Genomic DNA, 11,674 nt, shown 5'->3' with positions numbered 1-11,674 from the left:
TATTTTACTTATTGAAACTTGGACTCTGGAAACATTTCTCATACTTCATGTATTTGATATGCTCCATATTGTAAACCAGTATGTACTTATTAATTTAAAATTTATAAATTTTCAAAAGGTAATAGGTTATTCATTAGGAATTTTTCTGCTTAGGTTTATTGAGATAATTAAGACAGTATGACACATAAAAATAAATTAACTAATCATCAAAACTTTTCTTGTGAAGCTGATAATTCATTTTCACTTGCCCAGTGTCTTACCTTTCTTCTGCCTAGACAGGTTTTTTTTTCCTTTTTTTTTTTTTTTTGAGAGAGTATTTTAAAGTTTGATGTGAGAAGCTTTAAAAAAAATAGTTGTGCCTTGTCAAATATTAAGAAGAGAAGATGAGAAGTGATTCATTTTAAGGCAAGAACAGCAGTGACAATGAGCTGTGAAGGGTTTTATTTTTATAATAGAACTAATTCAAGAAGTAACTATGGAAAAGTTGAAACCCCATGAGATTGTAGAGCATATTGCTGTAATTATCTCTGCTTTGTCCTTCTTTCACAGAAATGAAATCACTTCAAACAAAACTATTTAAAAAAGAGACAAAGCCCCCACATGTAATATACTCAAGCCTAGAAAAAGTCAGTTATTTTAATGAATACAAAACAAAGTCTAATGAAATGAATGACAGTGAGTAGTGTGAGAATAATTTCCACTTTTTTGCCTTCCTTTTAGGAAATGTCTTTATGCTTCATTTTTAAAATAATAATCTAAAAATAAAACAAGCTTTTACAATGGTAACTAGCATTGTTAGTAAATTGCAAATTCTTGTTCCCACACAAGAAAGTTATTTCTCCTTGTTCTTGTTCTATAGGGAAAACTTGCTTATTTCATTAATGTAATAAAACAAACCATTATTTCCAACATTTTGCTGTTAATCATTCAAAAGTTAACTTTTGATAGTAATTGACATAGTGTTTAAGTGGCATTTGTTCCAAAATAATTACCGGTAATTCTTACAAAATATTTATTTGGCAACCTGATGAAAGCAATAGAAACCTCTCCTATAAGGGAAATAATATGGAATTAAAAGAGGATGATAATTTATAATTAAATTAGATGTGATTAAAGATAAATATATATAACATATATATATATATGATATATGTAATTAGGTTTTATTGAGCTATAATCTGATGTAGTAAAATTCACTTTCTTTGATATAGTTTTGTGTTTCGAAATTACATGCAACCATGAAATTCTCACCATAATCTGGGGTGCCTGGGTGGCTCAGTCAGTTGGGTCACCAGCTCTTGATTTTTGTTCAGGTCATGATCACTTAGTTTGTAAGTTCGAGCTCCACATCAGGCATTGCACTGACAGCATGGAGTCTGCTCAGGATTCTCTCTCTCTCCCTCTCTCTCTGCCCCTGCTCAGCTTGCACTCTTTCTCTCTCTCAAAATAAATAAACTTAAAAATGTATCACAATGATCAAGATACAGAAAAGACCCATTACCCAAAAAAGATTCCCTCATGCTACCATTTTGCAGTCATTCCCTTCTATCCCCATGCCACCACTGATGACTCTCATATCTATATACATTTGTCTTTTCTAGAATGTCATGCAAATGGAATTATGGAGAATGTAGCTTTTGAATAAGGCTTTTTTCACTTGAGATTCATCCATGCTACTGCACATTGTCAGCTGTCAGCAATTCATTCATTTTCATTCTTCAGTAGTATTCCACTATAAGATTATACTGTTATGCCACAGTTTATCCATTTAGCAGATGAAGTAATGCCTCCAGTTTTGGTTATTAGGATTAAAGCTACCTATAAACATTCATACACAGGTTTTTGTGTGAAAATAGCTTTCAACTCTTTAGGTAGATACTGTGAATGGTATAGCTGGTTAATATAAATGTAGCTAAGAAACTGAGAAAATGTTTTCCAAAGTGACTGTGCCACCAGGAAGGTATGAGAGTCCCAGTTGGTCCATGTCTGTGCCAGAATTTGTAATTTCCATTTTAATGTACTTTTTTTCCATTCTGCTAGGTTCATGGAAAATACTCTCTTTAAAATAAAAAGAAACAAGAACAAATTAATTGCTTAAATGGAGCTATTTAGTTGAACATAAAGACTAATGTCTAGAAAAATGACTGTCTTATGTTCTGAAAAGTAAAGCTAGCCCTATGCAGTATAAATTAGTAGGTACTCTTATTACTTATAGTAAAGTAGCAATTCAAGATATTTTATGGTTATATGAATTGACAAATTTTGTTGTAGGGTACAACAGAACATCTAGGTTATTAGATATCTCAATAGCTATCTAAACTTACTCATTTCTTAAACAGGACATCTGCATAAAACAATATTTTTTCTCCTTTTCATGTAGGAAAATTTATTAAGAATCCAATATTTTTCTGAATTAAATTCCCATGAGCAAGTTAAAAAGAATTAAATTTAAAAGAAATACATGCCTTTCTTAAGCACCATAACATTTGGATCAAGGAGTGAATACTTTTACTCACATAGTATGGCTCAAATTACAAACAAAATTATTATCAGTTTCAAACTTCAATGTTAAGTCAACAAAAATCTCTACAAATTAAAACAAGTAAAAAGTACCCTGATCCACAGCAGCTATGTTTCTAATATCAGTTAATAAGCAGAAAACATTACCAAAGTCTACTCTCTAATTCTAATTTTTAGAAAGTTGTTATCATTTTAATCTCATCAGTGATGGAGTCAATCCTATTTCATGTTTTCATCTATTTAGCAGATATTCCAAGAGTGTAGTACCCACAGAGTAGCATCAACAAAGTTAGCAAGCTATTGGGGTGCCTGGGTGGGTAAGCGTCTGACTTCAGCTCAGGTCATGATCTCACAGTTCATGAGTTCGAGTCCCACATCAGGCTTGCTGTTGTCAGAGCAGAGCCAGCTTTGGATCCTCTATCTCTCTCTGCCCCTCTCTCCTTCTCTCTCTCCCTCTCCCTCTCTCCCTATCTCAAAAATAAATAAATAAACATTGAAAAATAATTGGCGAGCTGCCTTCTCAAGATTATTTTAGGAATTCGGGAATCTGGCACTTTGCAAACCCCTCCCCCCCCCCAGGATGTGAGGATGTGATAATTATATTTCCCTAATGTTGGATTGTGATTATATGCACCAAAAAAGTTAAAGAAAGAAAAAAATATACAAATAGGGTACCATATTGGAAAACACACTTGATAAAGAGCTTCAATTGGTTTCTTCAGTTTTTCTTCTTGAGATTCACTGCTATATGAGCATTTTCACTAAAATATGTGGAAATTTTTGAGGCAAATAATAACAGAGCCTGATCAACTTTTAGGGGTGATTCTATGTAATGGCTTCTTTGGTTAATTTCCATATCACTGACAAAAAATATTGTTCATTGTATATAAAAATGTCTTTAAATTTTGAAAAACTAATTAATTGTAATTATTTAGCATGATGATACAGAAATGGTAAAATTATTTAAGATAATTTTTCAATCTCAAGCTATTGTAGTCATCCTTTATGCAAAAGAAATGCATAGAACTGGGTTTTGTCACTATTTTTTCTCCCTTTTATCTTGAGTAATCATAAGCTATATCAGCATCATATTGAAATCATCAGGAAAACGTTTTCTTGAAAGTTACTGGATACTTCATGCAAAAATATTCAGTGGAAAATTGGTTAAGTTTCCATACTTTTATCCTCTAAATCTCTTCTTCTTAATGAAGGAAATTATGACTGTCATTTCAGTGCTCCAGAGAGGCTTGAGTTTACCAGGGATGTGGTGGCATATTTTTTTATGTTTTAAGACTAAATTTAATGTGCCAGAATATAACAAGGGCACAAAGACAAGAGATTCTGATACCTGTCAAACTCAACCAAGTTAATTAGGATAAACTGAAATGCAGAAAGCTAATTGTGTCAGATAAGATATCACACTTTAATTATGTGTTTAAGAGGTATGATACTAACTTCAGTCCAATCCTTTATTATTATAAAAGTTCTAGCTACTTCCATAGGTGGAATTTGAATTTGTTTGTTCTTTTCATGATTTAAAAAGAGGTATAAAATTCAAAAATCATATTTTGACACAGAAGACTACAGGCTTATGCTCCTGCTTATAAATTAGATAAGCTAAGAAAACAAGGGTGACTTGTACGCAGTTAGAAATAAAGCCTCACCCCAACATTTACCTTAGAGAACAGACATATGGAAAATTGAAAATGATTATTAAGAACAAACTAGGAATAATTAACACCCCAAAACAGACTATCAGTTTTTCCTGCCAGTAGATACTCAATAAAATTGTGTTGAATATATTTTTAAATTATTTCCTATTAAATCTGAACTGAAACATGCAGTCACATATTTAGTCCTACAGAATTGAGACTGAATTCAAAGTTCACTGTAAAACAAGTATCCATTGACAGATCATCCACCTAAAAATTAACTATCAGAGAGATATTTTTCTAGGAAAAAAATTCTCAATAAACAAAAGCGACTGAAGTTAATTTCTGTTTAACTTATATGGCTAATACGGTATATAGAAATGGTCAAGGTCTAAAAGACAAATTGACATTGAAATTAATATATCTTAACCCTCTTATCTTGTAATTACAGAATTTTTGGATAGAAAGGTTAAATTAATGAGCTGAGATGCATATTTATTGGGTTGTAGAACAACGAGCAGAGTTTTAAGCTAGATGTAAGCTTGAAACCCACTCTGCCATCTATTAGCTAAATGACATGGGAAAAGTTAGACTATCTTATAGTCTAAAATATGGATTCTTTTTAATGTAAGCCCAAGAATTATTATTAACTACATCATAAGAACAAGAAGAGGCCAAGAAAATCCCAGGAACACTGGGAATTAGAGTTGATTCTTGCAAACATGAGTTTGAACTGCGGAGGTCCACTTATACACAGATTTTTTTTTTAATAAGTACAGTGTAGTACTGTAAATGCATTTTCTCTTCATTATATTTTTCTTAAGATTTCCTTTAGCTTACATGATGGTAAGAATACAGTAGAATACATAGAAGATATAAAATATGGGTTAATCAACTGTTCATGCTATCAGTAAGTCTTCTGATCGATAGTAGGCTATTAGTAGTTAAATTTTTGAGGAGTCAAAAGGTATTCATGGATTTTTTATTGCATCAGAGTGCACGTTAGGTGCTCCTAACCTTGTGTTACTCAAGGGTCAACTGTACTGACCATTTCACTTGTAATTTCTCAGCTTCATTTTCTTTATCTTGGATAGAGACCATTTTTGGTTTGCCTTCCTAATCAAAAACGTTTTTGGAAATAAGGATTACTTCTAGAGGCTGTACCTAATTTAGATCATGTGCCTTCCACGGAAGATATTATAAGGTTTAGAAATGTTAACATAAAGAATGGAATTATTTATTTATGGGGTCTAAAGTAAGATTATGAAAGAGAGAAAAATCTGTCCAGTCGGAAAGCTCATAGGCGGCTTTCTGTCACAGCTCAGTGCCTTCTCTGCCAGTAGCTATTGACATGCTGAGGATCATGATCAGAATTATCATGAACCTTGGCAAACTGAAGAATCTGAAATTTCTGATACTTAAAATTAATGTGCTTTTAGGAAATGGTAACATGGATAAGGCAGGGGCTGGAATAATTAAAGCCTGATCCCTCCAACTATTCATACGTACCTCCTGCTAATACTGTCTCAGTTGAATTAGTTTTGGCCCTCATTGTGAATTTGGTAGAAGATGTTTATGAAGACATATGCATTTGGTCTTCCTGTTACATTTCTCTATTATTTATTTCAGAATAGATACTTAAAGTTGCTCTGTTAACTTGCCATGCTTGGAGTAGTGAATTACCATACCAGGACTCTTAGCTAGTTGGGTGAATACTAACTACAGGACACTGACTGGCTGAGAAGATGGAGTGAAACATCTCAGACCATTCAGAGACTACCAGCAATGAATTTATAAAATAGCCTTTGAAGACAAAATCATCTGGTATGTATGTAACAGCCTGTCTTCAAATGATTATCTACGGAAACTTCAAACCCATTTTACTAACCGCTAGCATATCTTTGGCAGAGGGACATAGCATGGCAGGTGACTTGTTGAGACAACCTTTCCCTTCAGTTGCCATGCACAGCATTGGATCAGCAGGCTGTCTCCAACGCCACCCATTCCATGTGCCATTAACAACAACTGCCATGAACTGTGTTCATTCACCCGCATTCAGTCTTCCCTCTCTTATTTAAATGAAAGGAAAATCCCACACCTCTCACGACAAGGATTTGTATACTTCAGTAACTTTCAACAGCATGCTTTCAAAGTCTTCATTTTTCTCTCCCACTTCAATTTAGTTCTGCCAACTGGAAAATACACTTTGGCATACAACTATAACCTCTTCTAGTGTTTCTCGTTATTTGAAACAAAGAAAGATTTTTTTCCTTCCTTTCCTCTTTCCTTCCATCCTCCTTCCTTCCTTCCTCCCAGGCTCCACGCCCAAAGTGGGGCTTGAACTCACCACCCTGAAATCAACAGTCTCTACTGACTGAACCAGCCAGGCACCCCTAGGTGTTCTTTTCTTAACCCTAAATTTCTTTTCCATCTCTGTAGTCCTTCTTCGTATTATTTCTCTGAAGGTTTGTTTGAAGATGTCTTCCCATCTTGCATTCATTCTTCAACACCCTTAATCATTTCTCACTTGCACAACTGCAACATTCTCCTTGGTTTTGCCTTGCTACCCCAAATTTCTTTTCCACTAAGCAGTCAGAGTGATTGTGATCGGAATCTGCCTTTTCCGTCACTGTCTTCCTCCCTCATAATCCTCAGATATGCTGATATATTTTTCCCTTAAACATGACAAATTTGTTCTAACAAGAATGTTGCACTTGCATTCCCTCTAAAACTTCTCTGCATAATGCTTAGTATCATCCTCTTTCACTGTTCAATTTCAACGTTTCCTCTGAAGGAACTTTCTCAATCACTCTAAGGAACAATCCACCTGCAATTTCTATCATAGCACCTGTTTAATTTTATTTGCCACTGTAAATTATTATGTGTTGATTTTTCCACTTTACTAATGTGTCTTCTCCTATGGAATAAGCTCCAAAGGGAGAGAAAGTGTTCACAATTATCCCCCAAGTGTGTAGAACAGAGCCTGACATAGATGCCATTCAATATTTGTTTGGAGAATCCATTGTTATATGTAAACGAAGGTAAATATTACACAGTTACATTAAAAGCACACCTGAAGAAATCTGGCTAAATTAGATACCTTTGGGGAATTTTTTTTGTCCAAAATAAAACAATGGGAAAGAAGTATTTTCTAATTTATTAGCAAATCATAAGGCCATGGGTGACTTCTCTCTAAAAGCTAGAACACATATTTTGCATCTTTATAACATGAAATCTCTCGGAAAATCAAAATAAAACAAAGAAAATAATTCAAGAAAACAAGTTGTTATCCCTTGCCAACTAATGCACCATTTATTGTTACTTTAATGACACATTGCCAATTCTATTCACCTAAACCCCCAAAAAGTTCTATATGTTGTGAGATTAAATCTGTTTTTAGAAAAGACAGACTTTTCTGAGATGAACAGATGAACGGTGGCATGGATATACTTCCTTACCTGCAGACCTTTGTAGATTATTTTTTTAAAGAATTTTCAAAAGTCATGGAGTAAATGATAAATTAAAGATAATTAAATCTTACAAAATAAGTATGGATCTTTGAAGAAGTAATAAGTGTTTCATAAGGGACATATCATGTATCCAGAAATGTCCCTTTGATGAAAGGAAGGAGAAACATTTAACTCTCAAGTTGATATACTAATCAGTGTCAACGCTAACATTTTGGGGAAGTTAATGGAGATTGAATTCAGGAGGTTGAGCTCAGCGGAGGAGTTACAATGCCTGAAGTTAGCCATTTGGAATCGCACTGAAAACAAACAAAAACAAACCTAATGGCTGTTAAATAGCTAGTTTCACAGGGAGAGGGAAATATATTATCAAGCAACAGCTTTTAACAGAGGATAATTTATAATAAAAAATGTCAGTTTGTGATTTTAATATTACTGAGTGAGATTAATGAACTATTAGTTATTAAACATATTTCCATTTTTAAGCATCCAGAGAAAACAATTTGAACTTTTGAACATAGGAGTTTTAAAAGTCTTAACTGTAATGAAAAACAAATGATTTAATACTCTGCTTTCCTTTGCCATCAACTGTTGTAATAGAAAGTGAGAACATAAGAACGGCACAGGAAGTGATGGAAATGATTCAGTGATCTCTAGAGACAGGATTAATTTAATATCGGGCTATCAATCACACATGTTAACAAATCTGTACTTTAGATGTCAATTAATTGATAAAGAAAAAATTGAACATTTCACTGTTTCAGGATAGGAATATTCTTTTTTTTTTTTTTTTTTTGGTATTTATTGCCTTGATTTCATAACACTGACATAAGATTCTACCAGGAAAAAGTTACAGCTGTGGCTGCCCACCCTATAGGTCACATGTGTTATGTGTCTGGTATCTTCCAACACTGATGATTACTATAGTAATCTTTGGTGGTGAGGCATTCCACAAACTCAAAAACTCTTTCTCTTTAACTCAAAGTGTTCAGATGAGCTAGCTCCATCACAGAATGTTTTAGAACGTTGATTATACAAGGAATCCTGTATTTCCAAGGGCCTGTCTATATAATTTTCTGTGACACCTATTAGAAGGCAAAGAACATGGTCTCCCATATAAGACATAAGTTATTTAAATCTTTTTTTAAAATTAACTATTTTATTTATTTATGTTTATTTATTTTGAGAGAGGGAGGGAAAGAGAGAAAGAGAGAGAAGGAGGGAGGGGCAGAGAGAGAGAATCCCAAGTAGGCCCCCTGCTATCAGCGCGGGGCTATCAATGCCGGACTCCATCTCACCAACGTGAGATCACGACCTGAGCTGAATCGAGAGTTAGATGCTTAACTGACAGAGCCACCCGGGCATCCCTTAAATCAATTCTTTTAAAATGTCGCTCTTCCAAGAATTTTACAAGTAGTTTCTCATTTATCTTCATACCACTGATAAGTATGAAGGAATACTGTTTTCTACCGTTGTACGGATATGGCATATAGTTCCTTAATAGAAGGGTTTCATCATCAATAAAATGAGAACTTTACCATTCTCAGAGTGGTGAGGGATAAGGAAGTGTACCTGTAAGATGCACCTAGAAGGTAGTATTTGCACGTTAAATGGTATTTGCTTCCTTCTCCAACTATATAAAAGACAGCAAATTTAAAACTATGGTCTTTTCAGGAACCACAAATCTCTGAGAGCAGAGTAATGTTTGCCCCAGCTGCACAGCCCCTTGAGCTCTCCCTGACCTCTGAGATACAGACCGAGCAGAATAAGCCGGTTGGACTGCCCACGAAAGGAACTGGTCTGCATGTTGACAAAAATGAGAACTTTTGTTCACCAAATAGCGCTGTGAAGCTGCAATTAGCATCAGAAGCATTACATTAAACTAGACTGCAGAACAGCAAACATAAATCACAGGCAGATAACTTAAAGCTTTTAATGCAGGCATTTATACCTCCCATTAACAAACCATGATGAAAATGGCTTGTACATATAGAGAAAAGCAAATGCATCTATACAGACCCTATTAGTTTGATACCCTATTGATTTTTGCTGTTCCACATATGGGTACTTGATGAATAATTTACTTCATTATTACTAAACATGTGCTGACTTACTTCAGATGCCATTATTATGCAAATTATATGCCAAGACACTAAAGAGACATTTTGGTATGTTTGTGTTTCTCTTTGGATTCATTCTCTTTGGAGGATTTTCTAGTTATATGAAATTTGATGATGGGAAACTGGTTTTTAAACAGATTTATGCCCAACAGAAAACTACCACTGGTTTGGTTACCTTGTGGTCGAACTAAAGAAAAACCTGTTTCTATCTAAGATTATAATTCAAATTTAACTTATGAACCTATCTTTTGGAGATTTGGGTTATTTGATGTGCTAGTATGCTACCTTGTAGAACTGTCAATATCAATACTGTTAACTAACTGGTATATACTGTCAACTGAGTTATTTTCAATACCCAAAAATCTAACCTTTAAGGATTTCATTATTTTGTAAACGTAACAATAAAACATGTAAAGTAAACACTTCCTACGATATTGTGGATGCACATTACAAATTTACACACAGGAAATACTTTATGGTCCTCATTGAAAGTGTGCATTCTAATCATTTGTTTCTCCTCTACGAGTGTCTACCATACTGACACTTATTCACCCACCACTCTTATTTAATATGTTCCATTGTCCTGATGCCCTTTTGCTTCCCAAGTTTCTCCTTAGCTATTTGCACAGTGATTGCACCATCAATCATTTATTTTCTTCAAATTAGTTCTGCATTTTGTGACTTTTCCTATTTGTTACACTTGCAATGTGACCTCTTCTATATGCCACAACTTTCTTTCAACGTAAGTGTAGATCCATAAAATGCATATGTATGCGTAAATACAATGTCCACAAAGTTTATCTGACGTTCTGTTTACAATCTTGTAAAAAATGATAATTGAAGTATTATCTACTCAATCATTTTTAGGACATAACTTATAGAACTAACAAAGTCACTAGAGGGCTTTCTTCTCCAGAAACAATGAAGTTAGGCAAACACACACACAAATATATGCCCCAAGTCCCTTTGCTCCTTTCACAAGGAAACTACTTCATGGTACTTCACACTAAGGGAAAAAAGAAAAGAGAAGAAACAAAGCAATTTCTAAACTGCAAACCTATGCATATAAAATACACCACAGATTAATATTACTCTAATAGTTTACACTTCTAATTATAGTCTGTTCACAAGGAAATCAATTACCTAGAAAATTTAGCCAAATAAAAACAGTCCAATAGGTTAACCAGTCTTATCAGTAATGGAGTTTGAAATCAAGAGGGGTGGGGAGTCGAAAGTGGGTAGAAGGTTTAGCTTTTCCTCATGAAGTCACTTAATTAAAGAAAAATGATCCTCAAGGCTGTGACCATTTCTTCCAGGTGTTTTGTCTTTCAGTAATAGGTGAGTACAAGATTGTGAAACTCGGCTTGCTTACTGATGGCTTCACCTCAATTCCACCTGGAATGTGTAACTAAAATCTAGTTGTAGGTTATAGACAGAAAGAAAGCAACACAATCATTTCTAAGTATGGGGGTTGTCTTTTATTATTTCACTTCTCTCCCAGTCTCAGTGCTATTTGTCACAGTTACAAACATGAAGTGTGGGAAATCAAGTAGCTCTGTCCTGGGTTAGGAGATTCTAGGGAACACATTGCAAAGCAGAACACTGCTTTCTGGCCTTGTTGAGAACAATGGGCCAGTATCTAGTTAATTAATGCGTATTAGGGGTTGGTCCTGCCTGTCCTCAAGAATTCCTTACACCATGCTACCTATGGAATATCTTATCTTGTTCCCCACCCTGCTTTCTGAATCTGCTCTTTTGTAGTCTTGGGAAGGCATCGTTTCTCTCTCTCTTTTTTTAATGTTTTTATTTATTTTTGAGGCAGAGAGACAGAGCATGAGCAGGGGAGGGGCAGAAGAGAGAGGGAGACAGAGAATCCAAAGCAGGCTCCAGGCTCTAAGCTGTCAGCACAGAGCCC

This window comes from Leopardus geoffroyi, chromosome A1 (genome assembly GCF_018350155.1).
Source record: "Leopardus geoffroyi isolate Oge1 chromosome A1, O.geoffroyi_Oge1_pat1.0, whole genome shotgun sequence".
In the NCBI taxonomy this organism is placed as follows: Eukaryota; Metazoa; Chordata; class Mammalia; order Carnivora; family Felidae; genus Leopardus; species Leopardus geoffroyi.
Note: the sequence above shows the minus strand (reverse complement) of the source record.